This window comes from Zootoca vivipara, chromosome 3 (assembly GCF_963506605.1).
Source record: "Zootoca vivipara chromosome 3, rZooViv1.1, whole genome shotgun sequence".
NCBI classification, from domain to species: domain Eukaryota; kingdom Metazoa; phylum Chordata; class Lepidosauria; order Squamata; family Lacertidae; genus Zootoca; species Zootoca vivipara.
In genome coordinates this window covers 41,385,947-41,412,909 of record NC_083278.1, presented here as the reverse complement: position 1 = coordinate 41,412,909, position 26,963 = coordinate 41,385,947, and the positions used below count along the sequence as shown (strand labels likewise).

At 41.6% G+C, this 26,963-nt stretch overlaps 1 protein-coding gene and 1 long non-coding RNA gene across 10 annotated transcripts in view; both read left to right on the top strand.

Moving 5' to 3' along the window:
* Positions 1-26,963, top strand: part of BACH2 (BTB domain and CNC homolog 2) — a 259,533-nt gene that overhangs the window by 207,769 nt on the left and 24,801 nt on the right. The window lies entirely within an intron of this gene.
* LOC132591888 (uncharacterized) lies at positions 2,961-22,416 on the top strand. The gene is made up of 2 exons (XR_009557327.1): positions 2,961-21,305; positions 21,537-22,416. It is a non-coding gene; the product is annotated as an uncharacterized LOC132591888 (long non-coding RNA).

Here is a 26,963-nt window from a genome sequence, read left to right as displayed (position 1 = left end):
AGATGCAATATAAATGTAATAATAAAATAAGATAATAAAATAAAATATTGCAACTGGAGTAAATTATACAGATGAAGAAAACTTCAAAGTAATAAAACTCCAAGGCAACAGGGCAAATATTCTTCATACCCGGGGTAACCAACATGGCTTCCTGCAGATGTTTCTGGACTCGAACCCAGCCAGTATGACCACTAGAACACTAGACATTCTTGGGATGTCTTCAGAAGCAAGCTCTGCTGAGTTTGGTGGAACCAGACCCCCAATTAAGCAGGTGTAGGGTTTCATCCTAGGGCTGTCATGAAAGCACAATGTTAATTCATCTTGGTTATACAGTATTTGCTCTCATGGTGGGTTTGAATTTTATTCTATGACTTAGTACCATTCATTTGGAGGGGGAAACCCACTTAGGCCTCATGACACCCACCCGCCTATGGAGCAGCAGGAGGGATCCTCCTCTTTGTGCACTTTCCATAATGACTCTAGTTAAAAATTCAAACTGAATAAATTATTTCCCAAGAAACAGATTAATTTGGTAGAATTGATTTGATCCATATTCCTGTTGTTGTTGTTGTTTTGCTTTATTTAATCATAGAAATCAGTCTTTCTTCCTTTTAACAAGGCATTTAATTAAGCTTTTAATTCATGATAAGAAATTAAATAGCACTTGGGAATATTTTTTTAATGGTTTCCACTTCCCATCTAGATTACAAAAAAAAAAGAAGTGTGATAGAGAGACATCCAGGGCTGTCAGCCAAGGGTATTGTAGGTCATGCCAATATTAGTTGGCAGAAGGCCATTATCCAATTAACATTGCTTCATCGCTGCAAGTAATAACTCTCAGGAAAATGATTGAGTCATTCATGGTGTAGTGGTACTTTTACTTTAGAAATACCCAGCACTGTTTAGAATAGTGCCTGATTCATAGGGTTGTCTGCTCTTCTTTGCCAGTTAAAACAAAGCTGCATTAGTCATATCTGAAGGTGAAAGCTGCGTGGAAGGAAAGCATGGATTTTATTCCATTTTCTTGCTTCTGACAAGTTAAGATTTTTAAATAAAGGGAGTTTTAACCCATTGCAAATAAAGTCTTGGAAATACCAATGCAAGGTAACAAATAATGACTCCTAAGCCTAAGGAAGCCATTTTCCATGGGGAAAATGCTGGGGTTGCAGTCAGTGTTGTGTAGAGCTCTTGTCAAATACTGATGTCATATAAGATAGCCAGAATTACAGGCAGTACAACATTATAGGAATGGTATGCTTTCCCCACTTCCTGCCCAGCCAGTCCATCATAACATATCCTTGTTTATTTTTCTAAATTGTGTTACCAATACAGAGAGTGTACATTATATGCTATATTTGCACTTTGCTCTCACTTAAAGTATTTATCTGGGATCTGCTATGAAACATACGGTAGCACCTTTCAGTGACAGTCACTGTCCTGCATTATCTCATCTGTTTTCTTATAGATCTGCATGTATAATGCCTTGGGTTGCTGAATATTTTACATGAAAGAAATGCCAGGCAGAAAGATGAACTCAGGCTTCCAGGCTGGCAGAAGCCAAGTGTGTTTAGAAAGCTCATCCATTCAGAGCCATGGGTGGGATGGAGTCAGGCATCCAGCGTTAACTGTGTTCCTTAAGTGGCAGCAGTGAGAAACTCTTGCATCAGTTTGCCATCCACGGCAGCCGACTGGCCTGAGATGGGGGAGCGGAGTGTTGTGTATTAGCCAACAGAAGATGATTGGGTGCAGGAGGAAAATCAAAGGCAGAATGCACAAGGTCAATTACTACTGGAGTGTTATATGAAAGATTATGACTTACTGTGTTTTATTCTTTGTTCTTTTAGAAAACCAAGAGTGTTCCGTTATGTGCATTTCTCTTCTCTTCTCTGTTTATGCATCGTGTACAATACTTTGACAGGGTGCTCATCAGATGCAACACATCTGGTCTCCACAGTGATTGAATTTGGAGAAAAAACAAAGAATAGTTAAAGTAGGAGTAGTAGCCATTTTTAATGGACAAATTCGCTGCCTGGCTTTCAGAGCAGGCAGGAATTCATCATAGGTTAAAAATAATTATACAAAGTCAGTACATATTTAAATATCCAGTGATTTAACAAAACAATAATCATAGGGATAGAGATGGCAACTCTACTGGGAAAGACTTTCTAGCCTGGAGGGGGGGGGGAGAACAAGAGGGGTGGAGAGGTAGAATGAATGGGACATGATAAAGGTTCATACAATTACCGTGTTTCTCCTAAAATAAGACGGTCCTCAAAAATAAGCCATGCCAGGCTTTTAAGTAGTAGTATAAATATAAGACATCCCCCGAAAATAAGCCGGGGGTGGGAGCCGCTTCGGGGAGCGCAGCGCAGCGCGAAGAGCCTGGTGAGAGGCAGCTGCGGCTGCAGGTGAAGCCCGGGATCTGCGTGGGCGACTGGGGGCGAACGCACTGAGCGCTGCGGCGGTGGCGAAGAAGCGCCCGATCAGCCCGCTTCTCAGCTGATCGGGCGCCTCTTCGCTACCGCCGCAGCGCTCAGTGCGTTCGCCCCCAGTCGCCCACGCAGATCCCGGGCTTCACCTGCAGCCACAGCTGCCTCTCAACAGGCTCTTCACGCTGCCGCTTCGGGGAGCACAGTACAGCGCGAAGAGCCTGTTGAGAGGCAGCTGCGGCTGCAGGTGAAGCCCGGGATCTGCGTGGGCGACTGGGGGCGAACGCACTGAGCGCTGCGGCGGTGGCGAAGAGGCGCCCGATCAGCCCGCTTCTCAGCTGATCGGGCGCCTCTTCACTACCGCCGCAGCGCTCAGTGCGTTCACCCCCAGTCGCCCACGCAGATCCCGGGCTTCACCTGCAGCCGCAGCTGCCTCTCAACAGGCTCTTCGCGCTGCCGCTTCGGGGAGCACAGTGCAGCGCGAAGAGCCTGTTGAGAGGCAGCACTCTTCTGGTGCTCTTGTGCGTGCGTGCGCGCGAGGGAGAAGTCCCCTTTTCCTTACCCAGGTGCACACACACACACACCGTTTCGCCTCGCTCCGTCTCTCCCCCCTCCGCAAAGACACCAAAAAAAAAAAAGACATCCCCTGAAAATAAGCCATGGTGTGTTTTTTGGGAGGAAAAATAAATATAAGACGTGTCTTATTTTAGGAGAAACACGGTATGTATGATGTGGAGAAATTCATTCATTCATTCATTTATTGATTGCTACATTTTTATCCCACCATTTCTGCAAAGAGCTCAAGGTGCCATACATACTTCCCCCCTCCTCTACATTTTATCTTCACAACAACTCTGTGAGGTAGGTTAAGGCTGAGAAACAGTGACTCGCCCAAAGTCACCCAGTGGGCTTCATGGCTGAGCAAGGATTTGCACCCTGGTCTCCCAGGTCCAATTCTTGCATGCTAACCAATAGTTAATCAGTCAGTCAGTAAGTAAGTACGGTAAGTAAGTACCGGTATGCCACCCTATGTAGATCTCAGGGTGGATCACAACATAAAATCACAAAATAAAAAGCACAAAATACATAATAAAAGCAAAAACCAAGACAACCCAATAATCCCATTTTAAAACATTTTAAAAGGGCATTGGGTGTCTATCAGCCAAATGCCTGGTTAAAGAGGAAAGCATCCCACAAATGGGGTGCCCCTGCAGAAAAGGCCCGTTCTCGTGTTGCCACCCTCAGAACCTCTCGTGGAGGAGCCACACTGACTCGCCTTCCTTTATTCCTTCTTTCATAGGACTGGAACTCAGGGTTATCCAGTGAAATTAACTGACAGTAGATTCACACACATTGCTTATATTACGAAATTTGCTGCCATAAAATGCAGTGATGGGCACCAACTTAGATGGCTTTAAAAGGGTATTAAAAATTCAGAGAGGACATTAGTTGTTATGGCTGTGCTGGACCTCCAGATTAAGATGCAAGATGCCTCTGAATATCAGCTGCTGGGGAACAGTAGAAGAAAAGAGCAATTTGCCTTCCTGTTCTCTGATGGCATCCAGTTGTGCACTGGGCAAAGTGGAATGATAGGCTAGATCAAGCATCCCCAAACTCGGCCCTCCAGATGTTTTGGGACTACAGTTCCCATCATCCCTGACTACAGGTCCTGTTAGCTAGGGATGGAGAAAGGTAGAAGAAGCAGAAGCCAATGAAGAGATGCAGCAATAGGGAAAGGTGAGTTGAATTTCTATCAGCTAGGTTAAAGCCACAGAGCTTTTGTCTGTAAGGAACAATAGTTTCAAGATATAAAAAAGTGGATTGGGCTTTAAAGGAGGCAGAGAGGGATTGAAGTTTATGCAGGTAATTCCTACCCTAGTTAGAGGTCGTTTTTCAGCAATAGAGTCAAACAGAATGTCGGAGGCTTTCTTACACCAAGTCTGACCTCTCTACATTATGCAAGGTCAGACCTCTGATTACTGTCCCTAGCCCAGTATTATCTTTGCTCATTGGCAGTGACATTCCAGGTTCTCTAGCAGGGGACTTTTACATCGCCTGCTATTTGGTCCTTTTATCTAGAGGTGCATGGGTTTTAATTTGGTACCTTCTGCATGCAAAGTCACTTCCTTGGTATTTCCCAATTATGAATGCTAAGGACCACTTCATACATTATGCCAAGAAAGCAGGACTGTAACAAACATGTTTTCCAAATACATACCGTATATAAGTACGTTTGTAAGGTTGCTGTAATTGTCTATAGCTTGCTGTTGAGTGCGTGCTCAGTGTAAACCTCACTTTCCCTCTGGATTTAATGTGTGAAATGGTCCTGCCTCTTTTAGAGACAAAGGAGGCATTTTATAACATAGTCTTATCAAATGCCTACAACAACTATCAACTGAAGCTCTTCACATGCTTTATTTATTCCACTGATTTGGCAGATTCCAGTCTGACCTGCATCCCAGCCTTCACTCCTCTCCCATCTTTGCTTTTGGAGAGAGGTTGTTTGCACCCATCAGTTTCCAGGCTAAAGCAGGCATCCCCAAACTTCGCCCCTCCAGATGTTTTGGACTACAATTCCCATCATCCCTGACCACTGGTCCTCTTAGCTAGGGATCATGGGAGTTGTAGGCCAAAACATCTGGAGGGCCGCAGTTTGGGGATGTCTGGGCTAAAGTGACAAAGCTAAGCTCTGTGAACATTTATATTGCTTTATGCTCAGATCACTAATAAGCATTATCATCATTCTACATCCAGAGCACTTTGCAAGTAGTTCTCTGGCCTCTGTGGATTGATTGTGTGGAAAAAAATAACATCTGTAGTCGGATGCATGCATGCTAGTTGTTTGAACTTTTGCAGTCTATGTTCTAAGTATATTTTGACAATCACAGCACCATGAGTGTGTCGAGAGAGACGATTCATTCTCTTCCCTGAATTACATAGATTTAACTATTGACCTGAAAATCCTCTGTTACAACTTCTTGGCTGGCTATTTCAGAGCATTCCAGGATTGCAATTCCATACTTCATCTGTGATTTTCTTTTTCTTCTTTTTTGCCAAGAAATGGAATTTCAAATGTTTCTGAAAAGGGTAATCGTGTCGGCAGATACAAAGTTAGGTTCTGTTGTGTGTATTAGTGAATTGGATATTATTGGAAGTGTCCATTAAAAAAAAAGCTTCAGAAACCACATGAAGGCACCCTGTGATACTTATTAACAAGGCACAATAGTTCTGCTTTCTAGCATACAGCACAACATCCCCCTTTTTGAGGTGGAAGAGATAAAGAGAGCATTGCAAGCCTTGAAAGCCATTCCTTTCCCTCCCTCTGGTGGTGGTTCCTGATTCCAGGTTGTTGTTTCTTAAATGAATATATAAATGCACTACAGTGGTACCTCGACATCCAAATGACTCGACTTCTGAAGGTTTCAACTTCCGAAGTCGGCAAACCCGAAAGTCTTTTCGCCGCGTGCGCGTTCTGCGCATGCGCAGAAACGCAAAATAGCACTTCAAAACAGGCGCTTTAGCAACCGAAGAATTCAACTTACGATGAGCGCCACGGAACGGATCGCCTTCATAAGTCGAGGTACCACTGTATTTGAATACAGATTACGTAGACATGAAACTACAGGGTTAAACCCCCTCCCTGATGAAATATAAATTGGAAGCCAAACAGTATGTTAATAAGGCTTGGTTTACGGGACTGTATTAACCTTGGTTGCCCTAGGAGAGGAATGGATGGGAGTGTGATCTTGCTGCTTTTGCTCAATCTCTCAGCAGCTTTTGATACCATCAACCATGGTATCTTACTGAACCGGCTTGGTGGGATAGAATGGGAGGCAGTGTGTTGCAATGGTTCCACTCCTACCTACAGAGCTGTTTAGAGGGTGGCTTTGGGTGATTACACCTTGCCCCCCCCCCCGGCAGCTGTGATGTGGAGTGCTCAAAGTCTTATCTCCAATGCTATTTAACATCTATATGAAACCATTGGGAACAGTCATTAGCATCAGTAAGAGGATGACACTCAGCTCTTTTCCTCTGTTACATTTGTCAGGTGTGGCTGTGCAAAACCTAGACCTAGACATAATGGTGGGCTGGATAAGAGTAAATAAGCTGGATGCTGATGAGTCAGAAGCCTTGTGTGTAAGTGAATTCCCAAGTCTGGGGATCAGGCAATTTGCCTGCTCTAGGCAATGTTGCACTCACCCAGAAGGAACAGATATGTAGCCTAAGGGTACTCCTTGAGCCAGCAATGCCCTGAAGATCTTCTAGTGAGATCCCCCTGCTTATATCTCAGTCGCTTCTGGTACAGAGCCTAGGCGGGAAGCCTAATCTGTAGTTGCACCCACCACATGAAGCCACTTCCCCTATGAAAGAAGGTGCTTACTAAAAACTTACCATTTTCCAGATGAGCCTGGAGGACATTTCTTCATAGGGTGATTAAAATAATAATAATTAGTGAAAGGTCCTGAGTGCTCCCTGGAAGGACAGATCGTGAAGCTGAGGCTCCAATACTTTGGCCACCTCATGAGAAGAGAAGAATCCTTGGAAAAGACCCTGATGTTGGGAAAGATTGAGGGCACTAGGAGAAGGGGACGACAGAGGACAAGATGGTTGGACAGTGTTCTCGAAGCTACGAACATGAGTTTGACCAAACTGCGGGAGGCAGTGCAAGACAGGAGTGCCTGGCGTGCTCTGGTCCATGGGGTCACGAAGAGTCGGACACGACTAAACGACTAAACAACAACAACAGTATGTTAGTCCAAAGGGCCTTTCTGTGGAAGAAAAGCCACGTAGGGAGGATCAAAGAACTGGCAGAAGAGGGGGTGCTTAATCTCTCTCTCTCTCTCTCTCTCTCTCTCTCTCTCTCTCTCTCTCTCTCTCTCTCTCGTCACATACACACAGTTTAATTTGTGTTCATTTGAAATGCTGGGTGTAGAATTTCAAACAGACATTAAGTGCACAAGGAAAGGGTTAAGCACTACTCTCGGTCTACCCCACACCCATGCTGACAGAAAAAGAGAATATGGTTGCATTGTACCATTTCCACAAGATGTGAATTTAGCCAGTAGTGCATAAATTTTAAAATAGCTACTTCCAAAGCCCCAAGATGAACTAACTTTACTAAATTACTATAAATTTATTACTTTTACTGTGCATTAGAGTCATGGTGAGCCATCTTTTCACAGTGGTGTTATTAATTCTAGTTCATACGCTTGCCAATTAGTGGCCACAAGTCCCGTGGTAAAGAAAGTAGAAGCATACCCTCCCTTCCACCGTGCACTTCCCATAACATGTAATGTGTAGTACTAGGCCAGGCTTCCTCAACCTTGGCCCCTCCAGATGTTTTTGGCCTACAACTCCCATGATCCCTAGCTAGCAGGACCAGTGGTCAGGGATGATGGGAATTGTAGTCTCAAAACATCTAGAGGGCCAAGGTTGAGGAAGCCTGTACTAGGCCATACAACGGGGCTCAATATATTTGGGGGGGAGGGAATCCTGCAAATAGAGCTTCCGTGCAGAGCACATATGTCACATCACCTACATGGGAAATGGCAAGCATGTGTGGTAAGCAAGTGGATTTCATCTGAAAATTGGGCCAGATTCAAAAGTTTTGTTAAGGCAGTGGCAGATGATGATGATGATGATGATGATGATGATGATGATGATGATTTTATTTCTCCCCCACCCATTTGGCTGGGTTTTCCCAGCCAGATAATGTCCCAGGAATTGGAGGCAGTCACTTTTTGTGTGATAGATGTGAAAATTTATGCTGAAATCCCCCCTCTTAACTAGGGGTCTGCCCCATTGAGCACAGGAAGCTGACTTCTGAATAAGCCCGTATTCTAAGCAAAATAAAAAAATTCCTTCAGTAGCACCTTAAAGACCAACTAAGTTATGAGCTTTCGTGTGCATGCACACTTCTTCAGATACACAGAGTTCCTCCTTTATAAGCTTCTGTTTTGAATAAAGAACGCCGATAAGATGTTTGAGTAGCTTCTTGGATAAAGTGTGGCAAAGTTTCCTGGCATATTCTGTGGGATACGTTGATTGAAGGGGGTTCTTAATTCTAAGACCCTTAGGAACAATATCCAGGTTCTTGCATCTGGTCAGAAATATTATGTCAGTTTGTACCTGTGCCAGTTTCTTGGTGAGGTTGATGGACTTCCATTTCATGCGGCTCAATGTGGTGCCTTCCATAGTTCTAGTTACAGGTAGGTAGCCGTGTTGGTCTGAGTCGAAGCAAAATAAAAAAATTCCTTCAGTAGCACCTTAAAGACCAACTAAGTTATGAGCTTTCGTGTGCATGCACACTTCTTCAGATACACAGTGTGCTCATAACTTAGTTGGTCTTTAAGGTGCTACTGAAGGAATTTTTTTATTTTGCTTCGACTCAGACCAACACGGCTACCTACCTGTAACCCGTATTCTAAGAGCAACATGGAATCCCCACCACCAAGCAGATGTAGTTTTCAGGGGTGTTCACACTACAGAAAGAATGTGTGAATTAGAGCTAAAATTGCTGAAACCAAATTTTGCCAATGCACACCTTTTGGCAAAGCACTTTCCCCTAAAAGAATGCTTTCTTCTATGTTATGTTTACTGATACAGTGGTACCTCTAGTTACAAACTTAGTTCGTTCCAGAGGTCTGTTCTTAACCTGAAACTGTTTTTAACTAGAGGCGTGCTTTCACTAATGGAGCCTCTTGCTGCCGCTGCACTGCCGGCACATGATTTCCGTTCCCATCCTGGGGCAAAGTTCTCAACTCGGGGTAACTCTTCCAGTTTAGCAGTTTGTAACCTGAAGCGTTTGTAACTTGAGATACCACTGTATATGCAATTTTATGGACCCTTAAAACCCAATAAAATCATTCCTCAATGTTACATCCGCTTCAGGTTGCATGTTTTCGCCTTGCATCCCACGGCAACCCGGAAGTACCGGAATGGGTTACTTCCGGGTTTCGCTGCTCGTGCAAGCGCAGAAGTGCCAAATCGTGCTTCATGCATGCGCAGGAGCAGCAAATCGCACCGCACGAACGTGCAGACACAGCGCTTCAAGTTGTGGGCTTTTCACATTATGGGCAGCCTCCAGAACAGATCCCGTCCGTAACATGAGGTACCACTGGATATGCATTTTAGTAAGCATTGCTTGCCTGGAGAATTGCATCGCAAAATTCAGAGAAGTGGAAACTTCAAAGGATGGGTAGGTTCCAGTTCTTGTACTGTTTTGGAAAGTGCAAATTTCATAGGTTGTGAACTGAATCTAATTTCTCCACCATCACATAATCCTTCTCCACTCCAAACAATTTTCTTTTTCAATTACACACTTTATTGTGGATATCTGTATTTTGTTTGTTGTGCTCGGCTTCTACATTTTTAATACAATTTTTTATATTAAAAGAAAAACAGCAATGCAGCTGCTGAAGTAAGTTGTAGAAAGCAAACACATTTTCTCCTCCCTTCTCCTTTGTATATCATGTCAGAATCTGATTTGACCAGCAGGTCCCTAGTCTTCATTTTTTTTGCTTTTAATGGTGGAGACTGTGGAGTCAAAACCAGTATCTCATTGTTATGCATGAATAGGAAGTATTCCTGTACTTATTTGCATTCATTAGCTGTAGGTAGTTCCTCTGTAGGGGTCCCTAGTCTTGTTTTTACAGTGCTTTTGGCGGTGTTTCTGAGGCACGTGAATTTTTATGATCTGTTGCATGTTCGTGCAATTTCCTGCCCTGTAATGGTATCGGTTTTCCGGGCGCAGAGGAATATAAACGAAAACCCAGGAGCCCACATTAGCATAAAATGTCCCAGTTCTGTCAGTTTGATTAATTTGTCTCTTTGTCTCCACTCTATATGATAAGTGCTATTAATGGCTGCAACACTTCATATGTCAAAGTCTTTCTTCCTAATGACTTGAAAATGTGGTTTATTTCCCCTCTTTTGTATTATTTTCCTCATTTAGCATTCCACTCAAGTGTAGATTTATGCTGCGCTCTTTCATTATCTTACTGGTTGCAGCACTCGAGTGATTACATATGGTGTTGGGGTATGCGTAAAGATGTGATCCCAGGGGTAGCAGCTGCTGATGCAAGCTGAAAATAGATCCTGCGTATGCTCAGCACTTTTCCCAGAGGTCTTTTATTTATTAGTAACAGTCTTCGTGCAGGGCAGCTTGGATCCTCATTTAGCAAGATGACTCTTTGCCTTTCAGAGAAAGGCAGTGACTTTGCTCTATTTACCGACCGCTGTGTAATTTTATTTGTTTGTTTATTTATTTGCTGCTACTTGCTTTGTATATCCGTGCGGTGATATCACCTAAGCACAAATTGTAATACAACCCTGATTTATAATGAAGTCAAGATATGACAGGCTCCATTTGAAGTAATGGAACCAGGCGGATCTAAGATTTAAATTAAATAATCCTATTTGTAAGACAGCGCTTGTACATGCCGCACTGATTTAAACTGAACTCTGGGCTTTCTCCAGTGATTTCTTATACTCGGTATTGTTTCTCTATTCCATTTTTCCATAGGGGATATTTTTTCTGTTATAAATTCATTCAAGGAAATTTTATCTGCCTTATGTACTGTTGAAAGAACTAGCCCGATCCTCACGTTTCATCATTTCCTGCATGTAAAAAAAAAAAGCCTTGTCTCAAGCATAACTCCTATACAGCCTTTCTGAAATGTGTCATACATCTTTAAATCTTTTTTTTTTAGATTGACTCTCCAAACCTGTAAAGTGCCTACACATTTTCTTTCATAGGACAAAAAAGCAGAGCTTTGTGTTGAGGTGGGGATTTAAACCAGGAAAGCCTTGCCAGGAATAAAGGGTTAAATATCTCCTCCCCAGCACCACGGTCCTGGCCCTATTTCTCCCCTGCGTCTGCCAGCCCCATGATTGTTTTAAGCATAAAAAAGCAAACTTCAGGACCACCCACCATCTCATCAAGCTGCATCCTTCATTTGAAAGATTTGTATTTTCATATGCATACCATAATATTTTTATGTAGGAAACTTTCTATTTTGGAAGCTTTCAGAAGCATGTGAAAATGTAGCATTCCAGGCTGGGAGGGGGGTGGAATTCAGTTAAATAGGCCAAAATTGGACTAGGATGAACATGCTTCTTCCCACCCATCCCTGAGATTTCTAGACAGCAGAATTAAAATTTCCGGGATGTTTACAGCTTTATTAAAATAAAAGTCAGCAAGGAAATAATGGCAATGTCTTCTGTTTCCGCTTCCCCTTCTTTTTTTAATACATAAATCATTTATGAATAAATGTAAATAATAATTAGAGAGAGAGAGAGAGAGAGAGAGAGAGAGAGAGAGAGAGAGAGAGAGAGAGACTTCCTTTCAGATGGAAATTGAGATGAAACCAACTTCCAGGCTGTATTAAGTTAATTGTGCAACTATGAACCTTACAAGAAGCTGTCTTTCTTCCGGTAGTACTGCACAGGTGTGACCAGTTCTACCAATCAGCATTGCCCCTGGAAGTGCTCCCATTGAAAAAAGATTGCTTTATAAGATCACCCCCACCCCCTCACTGTTTTTTCTCATCAACACTGTGATTAGTTATCACCTCCTGCTGGGAAGCTATTCTCCCATGAAACGGTTAGCCCATAACTTGGAGAGGCAGATATTCTGGAAGATAGCAAGTATTAATTCAAATAGCTAGGAAGGTAGCACACACATACGACAGGAGAAAAACCATGGGGAAAACTTTTTATTTTTAATAATTGAGTTCCACTCCCTTTGTAATATCACCACTTAATATACCGGTAATAGGAGTGGGGTAGGTTATAATAGTGAAACCAGAGGCAGAAAGGGAGGGGGTTGAGGGAAATAGTTCCCATTCTACAATATCCTGCTTACTTTGTCCACATGTCTCCCATAAACATTTAAACTTCCCCAGTCAAGGGGAAGGGCTATTGCTCAGTGGTAGCACAGTTGAATCCCTAGGTATCTCCAGGTGAATTTCCCTTGAGAGCTGCTGCCAGTCAGTGTAAACAGCTGAGCTATTTGGACCAATGGCTTGACTTTGTCCTTTATTTCTGGAATTGCATTACATTTTTTTTAAAAAAATCTTTTTTAATATGCAATCGAGAACAAATAAAGAAATAACAAAACAATTGGATGAAAATTAAACATACGCACACAAAATGTGGGTCATTTCATTCACAATCCCTGAAAAAAACAACACCATTACTATTGGTGTAGTAACATGTGATAAAATCACCAGTATATAGTGCCACCTATGCCAGTTATTTTATCACTTTTCTTTTGTATTATCACATCTGTGACTCTTTCCCTTGATGCCATGTTTATCAAATGTTATACCAAACTCCAGCCTTTGGTTATGTCATGTGTTTCCCAGGATTAATAGTGTATTATATGTCTTACTAATAACAGCTTCAGTAAAGGAAAGTAATTTGGGAGGAAGTTGAGGGAAGACACATGTACATTCTGATTCAAAACTCATACTGGTGATATATAAGTTACTAGTACCAGTATTACTGTGGTTTGTAGCATAATCTGTCATCAGTAGGATTAATGATTAGTATTAGTATTCGTGTTGGTAGTGTTAATATTATCTCCCCCCCCCAAAGGGTAATGGGACATACCTATGGTAAACCATATGGCCAGATGATGCCTTGCGGAGCATTCCATCTTCAATAACAATATACTACTTGCCCTGTGTTTCAGCTTTCTAACCTTAGAGAGAGCCCTCTGAAGGAAATAAAAGGGAGTGGGGCATAAGAACTAAAATATACTATCTATAGTAAACACTTCAAGAGTCTCTACTGACTGGTGACATTCTCTACCGCTTTTCATGAGCGGGAGGGGGGAGGGAGGAATTGGAAACCATGGCGTTGGAGTTGACCCGAAGTGTGCCTTGGAAACAATGAGCTCTTCACTGAAAGAGAACACTTCAGAACAAGCCACATTTGACCTACTTACGCTGCCAAAGAGGGATGCTGTTAGAAAGCAAAGGGAAAACTGAAAGGCAAATGGAATGCGGAAGAATTTATGGTTTCCACTGCAGGAAATGCAGCACTTTAGCAAGGAGCCTTTGTAAGAGGGATGGTCCGTGCTCTGTCTGTCAGGGTGAGAGTGTGCTGTGGTGCCCTTCTGTTTTACTCTTCAGGTTGCATCCTCGCCATCCTGACCTTGTGCAGGCAAGCTTCAAAAAAGGGTGATTTGCCACCCCCACCCCCCCAGTGATTTGTTGTTTAAGAGTTAGACATGAAAGTGCAATGCTGTGAAAGTGATTTCTTGAGTTGAATGCAACAAAAGGAAGTTGAGGGGAGTCATGAACAAACAATAGAGCAGATGGCAGAAGAACCATGAAGTAGATAAATGTGAAGTTGGATTTGCATTCATTTTGCAATATTTTATAGTATACTGGGCAGAAAAAGGGATTCGCTCCTCCCTAGCTTTTTGTTGTTTCCTCCTTTGCCGCTTGCTGCAATGTCTTTGGGTCTTCTAGAGTCTGTCTGGTTACAATTCATTTTAATTTTTCTCAAGCAAGTCAGTATACATATGGACCTCAACCTATGTCATTCATATGAGCAAAATGCTAACTTCTCCCCCCACCCACGCACACCAAGTTGCTGTTCCTCAAAGAACCGTAACTCATATTGGCCCATTTTAATCTAAGCCTCCATTATCTGTTTTCTCATTTTAGAAGAGGTATATCTCGTTCTGTTCTTTCTTTTAAAAAAATAAACATTTGCCATATCAGTAGTGGTTAAATAGATAGCTTAATTTAATTTCCTTTTTTCCCACTTGAATCCATATGCACAAACACATACACACTATATTCCAGTGCAATTAATCTATAAAGAAACAAATGGCCGAATCTGAGTTTAATAGACTTGCTGATTCGGAAACCAAATTTGGTGATCAGAGAGACCATACGTTTTTCTGCTGCTGTCAGTATTCAAAAAAGTCCACCAGCTCAAGCCCTTCAATGGGCTTTATGCAAATAAAGAATGTCAAGAGTGTCACATAATTAATGCTACAGAGAGATGATTAAAATTAGGCTTAATTAAATTAACTAAGTTTTGTGGTGCTTAGAAGACTGATCTTAAGCACTTTTTTTTTTAAAAAAAAAAGACATGAATCCACTCTTGGGGTTTGTGTGGATTTGCAGATTTTGTATGTTACTATAGTTGTAACAACATAGAATGGTTGTTTTGTAAGGTGTTTGTTGATCATTCATTCTTGTTTCCTTCTTTGCTGTCTATGATAGAAAGAAATGGGCAGGGGGGGAAGAGAGAATAACACTTTACTTTGACATCAGTAGCAAGATGACAAATTATGCTCATAAAAACAAAAACCTATTTTTCTTGAAGCTGTCTAGGAGAAAGAGAGGCTACCTATCACTTCAGAAGCAGGAGCCAGCAATCTGCCAAAGATGTAGAAGCATGTGGGGGTGTAATAGCCAGCAAGGCTTCAGTTGTCATCAAAGGAGAAAGAAAGAGCTCCCAGTGAGGCAAATGTTTTTTGTACGCTGTGCTAAATTTTGGTTAGTGCTGAACTGCTGAATGTGAATTCTCCTTCCCTCTCCCAACATTTTTTTCCTCTTCAAGTTTGTAGGTCCATCCAAACTATTTTGTGTATCACCCCTCCCCCCACTGGACTTGTATTCATTTTCTATTGAGAATAGCTTCCCAATTTTATCACCTTCTTGCCATGTCAAGATCTATTTCATAGTCCTCTTCCTTGTATTTTGAAGTAAAGGAGATGCATGCAATAGGAAAGGAATTATAAAGCCACTAAATTTACCAAATGAGGACCTCGTCTTAGTTAAGAGGCACTAAACCATGATAATAATTTTCTAATTACTAAATATAAGATGATTCAGCATGCAGAAGGCTATGTTTTTCATCATACGGAAGTAAATGAATGAACCATCTGAATATCATTTTGCTGTTCATTATTTTATTCAGACAGCATTAATTGCAGTTATTTTCTTTGAGTGTCTCTAAAAGTTTATTTATGCTGTTAATAAGCATGAGCAGCTGTAGTGGTACTGGCTGCCAGAACTGTAGCTTTTTTTATATACACTCTAATGTAGCAATAAAGCAATAGGAATATAAATTCAAAGTGAACATGATCCTGTCTTAGCAGATGGAACCTGAGCTTGCTCGCACATGCACTCCATATTCTTTTCCTCTCACATATGCATATACACGTCCTCTGGCAAAATGGTTTTATCATTCTCAGTTGAAACCCCACAGACAATAGCATAGAAAGAAAGACTTCTGTCTGATGGCATTAATCTAAAACTACAGTATAATGATCTGGATTGTATTGCAGTTGCTATTATCTCTTAGGTGTTACAAAAGCGGAGAACTGTAATGGATGAAATAGCTGTCTAGTGCTGGTCATAGGGAAGACCTGCCCCCTTCTGGTCCTTTCTGTTCAAGAACTCAGTCTAGACCAGGGGTAGTCAACCTTTTTATACCTACCACCCACTAATGCATCTTTCTTGATGGTAAAATTTCCTTACCGCCCACTAGTGCTCGATGGAAGGAGGAGTCAGCTTGTGCTGTAGAACCCCCTACTGCCCACCTAGAATCCTGAAGCGCCCACTAGTGGGCAGTAGGGACCAGGTTGACAACCCCTGGTCTAGACGATTGGAAACATAGATGACAGCAAGGAGGGTGTGTGTGCGTAGTGCCTACAGACAACACAAAGTAGTGAGTGCTATGAGGGAAAGCCAAAATTAATTGGTTCCTGACTCTTGGAGATGGAGATGCTTTCCCAGCTCCCCCCAAATTAATTCACAAGATAGGATTTCCCAGGGTCTGATTTTACACCATGTCAGTTAGTAACTTGAACCCTCTGCTTTTCCTTACTGAGGGGAAGCAGCTTCTGTTCATGAAAAGCCCCCTTTACTCATGATAAGTCCCTTCCATCAGTAGAAATGATGCAAATACAGTGAAAACTTTGGATCTTAGGCCACTGGTCTTAAGCGCATTTAACTAGGCAGGGGGCAGTAGGTGGGCCATGTAGGTGTCATGCAGGGTTTCACCTGACCTAGATGTCTCTTCCAACGCCAAACATCCAGGCTGCCTAGAATGTGAAGTCTCCCATCTCCAACCCTAATGAGGGAGACCTTGGGCTTCTAGAAGAGTTCTCAGCAGGCTTGTCTCCAGAGCTCCAGTTCATCTGTGGCAAAAGAACCTCCTTTCCAAGTCAGAGGGGGAGGCAGGTGGAATCTCCTCTCAGAATCAGATGGTGGATGCCAGAAATTTCAGGCTCAGGTGGCTACCTTGCAAAGGAGTGTGCACCTGAGAACACAGAGCTGCTTAGGAATAAGGGGGTCAGGCAACAAGGCAGTGTCCCCATGGGTTCCATGTAAAAGTACTCTTGCAGTCCACTTGGTATGAAAAGTTGGACCATCCTGACCTAGACCCTGCTTTTTCTATTCCCTTGTTCCTGACTGGTTCCATTGTGCCTGCTATTGACCTGGTTTTGTGTTTGTGGGATTGGTGTTGGGGGAGAGAGCCTGTGCCCCAAGAATTGAGTTCTAACCCAGTTGAAGCTAAACAGTATGCAATAAATACACAGTTAAGAACATGAATATTGGTCCCTGGGCAGCAGCACCTATTCCACAAAAAATGCAGAGTAAGCCTAAACACCCCATTGTTATCTCTCCAAACATAACTGAAAGCAAGTACACTCTAAGTTTGAGTGTGCCCTTTGTGTCTTTCTCCATCAAGTGGATGTAGAATGCCTTTGAGCTAATAGTACCTTTTAAAAATGTTCTTTATACTCCTACTGAGGAGAGAGAAATGACTATAGAAGAGGCGTTGTTCATTATGTGCTGTAAGTAGACTGCTGTTCTAAAGCTTCTGTCTCAAAATGTTGAAGGCATGGCTATAGTGTTATATACTAGTATGCAGCACAATCCAAACATCGTTAGTTTGATCTGTTTTGGGGGATGTAGCCCCTTGTTTAAGCTGAGGGCAGCACTGAAGGATGACCCCCTTTTTCAGTAGAGCTATGCTGACAATGTGCATGCAAAGAATGAATTAAAATGCAAGTTGCATCGGTCCTGAGAATCACTAAGTGTAGGAACAAAGTACAGTAAGTGCCAAATTTGGGGGGAGGGGATAGAATGGGAAAAACTAAGGAATTGGTATTTCAGATTCTCCCAAAAGACTAGAAATTGAAAACTATAGATAATCACTTTATGGTTGTTTTGGATGGTATATAAAGGCCTGCAGGAAGACAGGATATTTATACAGGGCTGCAGCTTACCAGTTAATGATTTTAATTGCCTTGTTATCTAGTCAAGTGGAATCCTCTTTTGACAGTGGATTCAGTAGCCCAGCTGAAGTTCCCACCATTTGGAACATTAGAATAGTTTAGTTGCATTACTGATTCAAGTGTTTTTCTCCTCAATATTATTTCTTTGCCGCTCAGTAGTAACATTGCCTCCTTTTGAAATGTTAGCCTCCTGACTGAACATAGTCTTGAGCACACACAGTCAATAATTTATCCAAAAATTCCTGGTGGTGTTTTTATGTTTGGATATTTTATAATGGTCCGGGTATAATTCAGGTCCTTGCTTGATGCGCTTGCTATGATGCATACTCACTAAGTGTCGTTTTTGCTAAAACATACACAAAATCTGCTTCCCCCAGCCTACTCAGCAACATTTACTAGCAGATGCTGACTGGAGGGCTCTTGCCATGAAGGCTTAATTTCACTGCAAAATACACCAGAGTGTGTTTTCCAGAAGGCTGTCAAAAGTATTTGCATAAATCTCCAAGCTGAATCCTGATTTGTGTAGAAAAAGCGAAAGCAAATGGCCCCTCTGCACAATAGGTTGAAGAATCAGTGGTGGAGTTGCACAATACGTGTGTGTTTGTTATTTCCCTCAAAGTGGCTCTTCTGATGCAGGTCTATTTCACTACCCAAGAATTTGAGTGTGTTTTTTAGAAATATAATGAAATGTTAAATTCCCCTAGAAAGCTTATCTCCAGCTTTTGGATTCATAAAAAAGTATAACAATAGTTTTAACAGTAGAGATGAGCATCTCCACTCCCCATCCTGACCCTCCTCCCAAATCCTCCCAATTTTTTTATTTACTTAGACTACAATCCAGAGATGCCCTTATTTTCAGATTTATTTATTTTTTTTAAAAAAAATCAAAATCAAAATGTTAAGCCACTACATTTAAAGAACTGGAGACAGATCCTCAGGAAACACTCTTCAGACTTGTCTGTCTGGATGAATTCAGGCCTCCTGGCCACAATATTTTGTCACAGTTAAGGAGTTTTAAAAGGTTTCTGGCACGTTGGTCTGTTTAATATATCTAATTATAAGTATGTATGTGGAAAGTGGTACCATTAGTGTTCGCTATATATGTGCCAATTCCCTGGAACAAAAGAGAAAGATGTTACATAGGAAACTGAGACATAGTGAACTAGTATATAATAATAATAATTACTTTAAAAAAATTATTTATACCCCACCCTCCCCAGTGAGAGCCGGGCTCAGGGTGGGCTCAGTATACCGTATTGGCCTGACTATAAGCTGCACTCCCCCCCCCAAAAATAATAATAATTCCAACAGTGGAAAGTTAAAGTGTGGCTTATATTCACAACCTTACACTGCTGGCAAAGTGGCACGGCTTCCCCCCCCCCCAAGGCAGCAACCCGGGTATTGTCTCCTCCCCCCTTCAATTTTAAAGGTGCGACTTATTTGCGGTTTATATTCGGGTGAATACCATACTTGTACCAGGCTAAAAAGCAGAGCATTTTCGTCATACAATCTTCCTCATAGTAATCGGTCCTCTATTGTGGGTGTTCTTTCTTTCCGAATATCTCTGTTCTCGTTCTCTCTCTCTCTCTCTCTCTCTCTCTCTGTGTGTGTGTGTGTGTGTGTAAACATGTTTTGAAAGATTAATACATATAATGATTTAAAAATTAGTGAAAATCACTGCATGAAATGTGCATGTAAGCAACTCTGCATTGGGGTGGGGGTGCCAGATACTGCCCTCTGTCATTTGGTGAAAAAGCTGATCATTCGGCATAGCAGCTCTTGAATTACAAAGTTCACAAGTGAGAAATTCTGCCTTATTTTAAGAGGTAATAATTTTTTTAAAAAACTCCAGTCAGTCTGTTTAACTTGTAATGTGATGAAATTACACTTTGAGTGTATTTGGTACTAGGTACAGACACACTATGAAATCCTCATTTCCAATCACCATATGTCATGTAACATCCTGCTGAAGTTCTGCAACCTTTCATATCACAAATGTTCCAGGTGTTTTTTTTTCTGTCATACTATTGTTGCACTATAGTGCAAGAGTGCTTCTCCAAATGACAATAACACAATTACAATCACAGTACAACTAGTAAAGCAGAACAATGTGTGGACAGCTCTATTTAAATCCACCGTTAATGCACTGTTGCATTAGTGAGATGTAGCAGAATATACCCACAAAAAAACACTCCTCAGTCTGGTCTCCCCCACACATTATACCAGCACCCTGGCTTTTAAAAAAGAATAAGTATGCTAATTACAGCAAATGAGATTAGAAGTCATGTTTAATCCCAGAGACTTTTGTAAGGCTATGGGGAAAAAATAGAAACAGAGTTAACTGTCACTAAGCTTATCTTGTTTCTAGGGACTGGTTTATTATATAAATTGTAGCTTTAGGAAAATGCCAAGTGAGGCTATTAAGTAAATTGACTAATAGAGCTGAGGGGAGAAAGGCAAACCACCTATGAAGCAAGTAGAAATTCAGGCTGGCACAGGCATAAAAAATAACTAAACTTCAGGAATCCAAACATAAATTCCACTTCCATCTCTACCTAGGTTCAGCATCATATTCAGCCATTCCCAACCTGGCATTGCCCCAAACTTGCTTCGAGAACCTTAAGAGTTGTCTAGAACCCTGAACATGGCTGGTTAGAGGGAATGTGTGCCTGAGAACAGAAGGATAGGAAGTCATGAGCGCATTATGATCCCACAGCCTGCTGTGGGAGCTCTACTTAGTGTTTACATCTGTGCATGGTCATAGATGGCTTCTTATGCTAGATAAAGATCATTGCATTATGGGCAAGCAACTGCACCCACCACCCCATTGTATGAGGTGAGCACCCAAGGAGGTGAGTGGGTATAAGCAAGACATAAAGGAGACATAACCAAGTGATAGAATGGTGGAGAGAAGGTTCTCTAAACCAGGCATGTCAAACCTGCGGCCCTCCAGATGTTTTGGCCTACAACTCCCATGATCCCTAGCTAGCAGGACCAGTGGTTGGGGAAGATGGGAATTGTAGTCCAAAACATCTGGAGGGCCACAGGTTTGACATGCCTGCTCTAAACAGTTGCCATCACAGGCAAGCCTTCCCAAGTTGAATACTGTGGTCTGGGTTCAACTAACTGTTCCCACTAGAGGAAACCTGCACAAGGACTTCTGCTAGCACAATAGGGCTTTCTCCCCCTCCCCATGTCCTAGTGGAAGGTGGGGAGGAACATGCATGATCTACTGACTCATCCCAAGTCTTGCTAACTCACACCAGCCAGGGCAGAGAGAAGGGCAATGTTCGCCTTATCATTACACCAGCTCCAGGCTGAATCAGGCCCCTCTCAGGAGAATGGAGGAGCTAAGGAGCATTTCCTGGAAGCACTTTATTGTCCGAAAGGAACAATTGCAGGAAACTGGGGAGGATTTATTTATTTTTTAATAAATTCTATACTGCTGTATCACAAAAATATGTCACAATGGTTTAAAATAATATGAAAACATAAAACCAAACAATAAAATTATTAAAAGTTACAAACAAGTAAAAAATAAATTAAAAACAGTCATCAATGGTGACTGTGAGGGATGATGATGATTTTATTTATGATGTACCGTGTTTCTCATATTATAAGACACGTCTTATATTTATTTTTTCCTCTAAAAAACACACTATGGCTTATTTTCAAGCGATGTCTTATTTTTTTCCTCCTCCTCCTGCCGCGGCCGGCATTGCTGCTGCGCCTATCACTATGTCTTATTTTCGGGGTATGGATTATATTCCTTCAATGCTTAAAAATCCTGCTATGGCTTATTTTATGGGTATGTCTTAAAATATGAGAAACAGGGTATATTCCGCCCATCTAACTGGGTTGTCCCAACAAAAAATATAGTAAAAACAAAATACTCTGTTACCAGCAATAGGCCTGGCAGAATAGAATGGAATAGAATAGAATAGAATAGAATAGAATAGAATAGTTTATTGGCCAAGTATCAACCATACTTGGAATTTTGCTTCAACTACATTGCAATGCAAAGAATAACATACCTCATACAAACACCATTCCCCTCACAATACAACAGCACAGCTGTTTTTATTGATTTTACAATTTTATCTTCAACACTTATTCTTCATAAAAAAAATAACCAAAAAAAGAGTTTTAGACATAAACATAAGACATTAACACTTTTTTCATTGTATAAACACCATCACTTTCTTTGTGGAGGTTCTCTTTAACCTCCTGACTTCTCTCCATTTCCTTTTCTGGTTCATTGAATGTATACCTTTTCTGCATAACTATAATTAAACCTCTTATTCTTATTCTCATTATTTTGTCAATATGTAACTGATTATTACCATCAAACCTTAGTATTTCAATTCAAATTCCCTTTCTTTTACTTTATCTCATTTTTAACTGCTTGCAGGTATTTAATCAAAGCCTGCCAATGTTTCTACTTGTTTACAATATTTTTGTACATATACAATAAATGTTTCCCATTCTTTTTTAAATTTTTCATTATCGTTGTCTCTGAGCTTTTCTGTGAGTTTAGCCATTTCAGCATAGTCCATCAATTTCAGTTGCCATTTTTCTATAGTTGGTTTCATGTCTTCCTTCCACCTTTGTGCTAATAGAATCCAGGTTGCTGCTGTTGCATACATAAACAATTTCTTCTTTTCCTTCGAGATACCTTCCTGTTATTCCTAGTAAGAACACTTCTGTTTTTTTTTAAATAAAAGTCAATTTAAACATTTTCCTCAATTTGTTATATATCACTTCCCATAAAATAACTTTTAACCATTTTACATTCCCACCACATGTGATGAAGGTACTGTCTTCTACTTTACATCTCCAACACTTATTAGAATTTGTTCTATACATTTTGGCAAGTTTTACCGGTGTTATGTACCAACGTTACACCATTTTCATATAGTTCTCTTTCAGTGTTTGTGCATGCAGTGAATTTCAAATCCACCTTCCAAAGTTTTTCATTTGAGTATTATGTCCCCAATATTTTGCCCGCTTTATCCTCACACATTTAACTTCTTCATTGTTTGTTTCCCATTCTAGCAGCAAGCTATACATTTTCTTCAATAATTTGGTATTGTCCTCTACAATTTCTCTTTGAAATCTGGATATTGTATAACTAAATCTTCCTTTAAAATCTCATTTAATTGAAAATATTGTAACCAATCTGTTATCTTTTCTCTTATTTCTTCTAATTTTCTTAATTTTAATTGATTTTCCACTTTGATTAGGAGCTCCCTATATGTTGGCCAAGGGATGCGGGTGGCGCTGTAGGTTAAACCACAGAGCCTAGGGCTTGCTGATCAGAAGGTTGGCGGTTTGAATCCCCGTGACGGCGTGAGCTCCCGTTGCTCGGTCCCACCTCCTGCCAACCTAGTAGTTCTAAAAGCACACCAAAGTGCAAGTAGATAAATAGGTACCACTACAGTGGGAAGGTAAACAGCATTTCTGTGCACTGCTCTGGTTCGCCAGAAGCGGCTTAGTCATGCTGGCCACATGGCCCGGAAGCTGCCAATAATGCGAGATGAGCGCCGCAACCCCAGATTTGGTCATGACTGGACCTAATGGTCAGGGGTCCCTTTACCTTTTATATGTTGGCCAACTTGTCCTCATATTTATCTTTTTGCTTCCGTGGGTGACAACCAGCATGGTGTCTTTTGTTCTATTAAATTTTTGTATCTACATACCTACAGAATAGAAAGGTTTTCAACAGGCATTTAAAAGTTGCCACAGAAGACACTCACTGATGACCACAGTTGCTGAAATGTTGTGTGTGTGTTCTACTTCTGGGGAAGTTTCATTTTCTTTCATCACCACTCCAAAGATTTTCAGATAGCCCAGTTGGCAAATCATGAGACTCTTAATCTCAGGGTTGTGGGTTCAAGCCCCACGTTGGGCAAAATATTCCTTCAGTATAGGGGGTTAGACTAGATGACTCTCATGGTCCCTTCCACCTCTACAGTGCTATGATTTGAAAATAATGAAACCATAAATGCCAAGAATCAAATGCTGAGAACCAAAACCTCCCTTCAGCACTCTCATGTTATTTATTATTAATTAGATTGTTTCAAAGGGCTTGTGGTGAGTACTGATGGGCTGATCCCTACCTTTCATTTTGGAATCTATTGATCCCAAGACAAACTATTACTCAAACTGGATCTCATTTCACTGTGACGAGATTATCAGGTGCGCAAAAAGGTCTAGTCTCCTAGCCACCTTTTAGCCTCTAAACCCTCACCTGACTACTGCTGTGGATGTCAGTAGCACTGGGGGATATTACATCACCGAGGCCTTTTAGCTTCTAGGACAGCACTTCAAAAGCAAAAGGAAGATGGAGACACCTCCTCTTCTTCTGGAAGCAGCCAGGCAAACAAGTGGGAGGGAGGAAGAGAGCGTTTCCAAGGGGGCGTGGAGCGTGGCAGAAGGTTTTGGTGTCTTATGTGAGAGACAGTGGGAAAGGAGTTGAATTTTTCTCTGGCTTAGTTCAAAATCTGAGTGGAGAGCGATGTCATTGCTTGGAAGGCTTTTCTTATGTTTAGTGCAAGCATTTTGAGTTAAATAGTTACTTTCTGAGCCAAGTATGAACTATGGTGGTATCTCTAATGGCAAAATATGCTGTGTCCTTATCTCATTCTAACTTCCCCAGCTGCCCTGCAAGGTAGCAGAGACTCAGCAAATGACCAAGCAATTGAGTAGGGATTTGAACTTTGATCTCTCATGTAGAAATCCAACATTCTCCGTACTGCACAGCTAAGTATGCAAGTTCACACAAGGTTGCAGACTAATCTAAGCCACTAAAAAGGAAGGAGGGGTTGTTTGTCTGGATTGCAGCTGAACTGAAACATGCATTCTTGGGCAAAACATTCTCTGCATGGCCATTTTGATGAGCGTAGAGCTTACACAAACCCGCACACAAGCTCCTAGGAATTGAGGTTGTTACAACCAAAGTGGGTATTCAGTAAAGAAAATGCAACTAAGGAGACTAGTGACATACTTTCTGACACACCCGTTTTATGTGGACATTTTCAGGGCTGAGTCGACAGGTTAGCATTTGGGTACGAATTGAAAGCTGCTCTGTTGTATGTATGGAATATCTTAATCATTTGGCACCCCTTGGTTATTAATTTTTTTTAAACTGCTATTTTACTCTCATCGTTATTGCTGCAGAAAGATGTTGCATCCCATTGTGTATTCTCTTTGTTATGCTGTCATTGTAGCATACTTAAGTTTCTCCCAGAAATGGTGGAAGGGGTTTGCACCACGAAGAGCCCTTACCATCATATACAGAAAACAAATGTGTGGATGTAATGTATGCAGCTTTTAAACCTTCCTCTTTAAGATGTGCAATATTTATAAACACTTTGCAGTCCCTGAATATCTGCTTTCTTGTCACAGCAAATTAAATACAAGCAGAGCCAAAGGCAGTGTGCTGGTGGACCCACAATAAAGGCCAAATCAATATTTAGACAGCTTCAGGCTACTGAGATTCTGCCAGCTTCCACACTTGCCAGCAAGCCTTGCTTGCATTCATCATGAAAGTTGCTGTTTATGTACTTGAAACATTAGTGCTGGTCTGAAATGCTTCTAAGAGTCCTCCCTGAGGGCATCTTTTAAATTTGCAGAGACGCCTGTTATAGTACTTGAAAATACAGCGTTACTACCCAGTGCCTCTTGTAAATTGGTGCTGTGTTGTTACTGATACAGGATTTTTGTAGATACAAACACACCATACTCATTCAGCCCTCTTACCTCCCTGCTCTCCCCTCCTGGATTTTTTTGCCCTTTGTTTTTAAAAGCAAGCAGCTGTCTAGTATGCAGTGTGAACAACATCATAATACTGCATGCAATATCCTCTGGAGGAAGACACATGTAGCAGATGTCTCAAATGCCATGCTTTTGGGGTGCTGAAAGTCTTGAATCAGCTTGAGAGAAAAATGTACCGTGGAATGTTCTGAGTCAGTGAAATTTCTTTTATTTTGCCTAAATGGCATTGCAAGAGGTACTGGTTAAAACATACTTGAAAGCTCTTAGACAAGACTCTGCTTGTTTTGCAGTTCTCCCACCTAGTGGCTCCATAGATAACTACAGATATATATGTATATGCATATGTATATACACACACACATACATACAAAGGTGACTATGGGGTTGGGTTGTGGAGCTCATCTTGCTTCAGGCCAAGGGAGCCGGCGTTTGTCCACAGACAGCTTTCCAGGTCATGTGGCCAGCTGCTTCGGGCCCAATGGAACACTGTGATGGAAGCCAGAGCACACAGAAATGCTGTTTACCTATTTATCTGCTTGCACTAGTGTGCTTTCAAAGCGCTAGTTGGCAGAAGCTGGGACAGAGCAACGGGCGCTCACCCTGTTGTGCGGATTCGAACTGCTGACCTTCTGATCAGCAAGTGCAAGAGGCTCAGTGGTTTTGACCACAGCACCACCCAGGTCCCATATATATGAGGGTCTATACTTCGACTAAATCCAGACTGAGACAGTAACCAAATACCTTAATTAGAAGCAAGTGAAATCACAAAGTGGACATTTTTAATATCTGGGTTTTACAAATTGTTCATAGAATACATATATTATCTGAGGCAGAGCCAGCCCTAAGCTGAGGCACAGTGAGGCAGCTGCTTCAAGCGGCAGAAGCTGAGGTGCAGGGAGCTATGAGTGCCATGACCCCTATGATAGCCTGCTGCCCTCAACTGCAGTTGAATACACTTTCCTTATCAGTACTGTAGTAAGATTCTACCACCAGTTCCAATTGGCTTATGTATGTGCCTTCGGGGACGGTGCCATTTATCTTTTGCCTCATACAGCAAAACGTCCTGAGCCGACCCTGATCTGAGGGGGCTGCTCTGGCTAGCCAGTCACTTCATAGAATCATAGAGTTGGAAGGGACCCCAACTGCAATGCAAGAACCCATTTCAGAGGCATCATTATTATGTATCATCACATTTTCCTCCTGCCAGGCTCACAGCAGAGATAGTTCCCAAGTTGTTTTGAGGAAGGGGGAGCACAGTGCAAATATAATCCTTATCATCATCATCTCCTTATACACCCCTAATTTTGACATAGTCTAGTTTGTTTAGGTGAATGAACCCCATGCACCAGAGCGCTGTAGACCATAAATCTGTCTGAGAGTGAATTCAATCAACTAGAAGCTATTTGGCATTTATTTTTAATACTACCATGTGGCAAAACCATCTTTTGTAGTCAGTTTCTGTGTGCTGGGAAGCTATAGCTGGC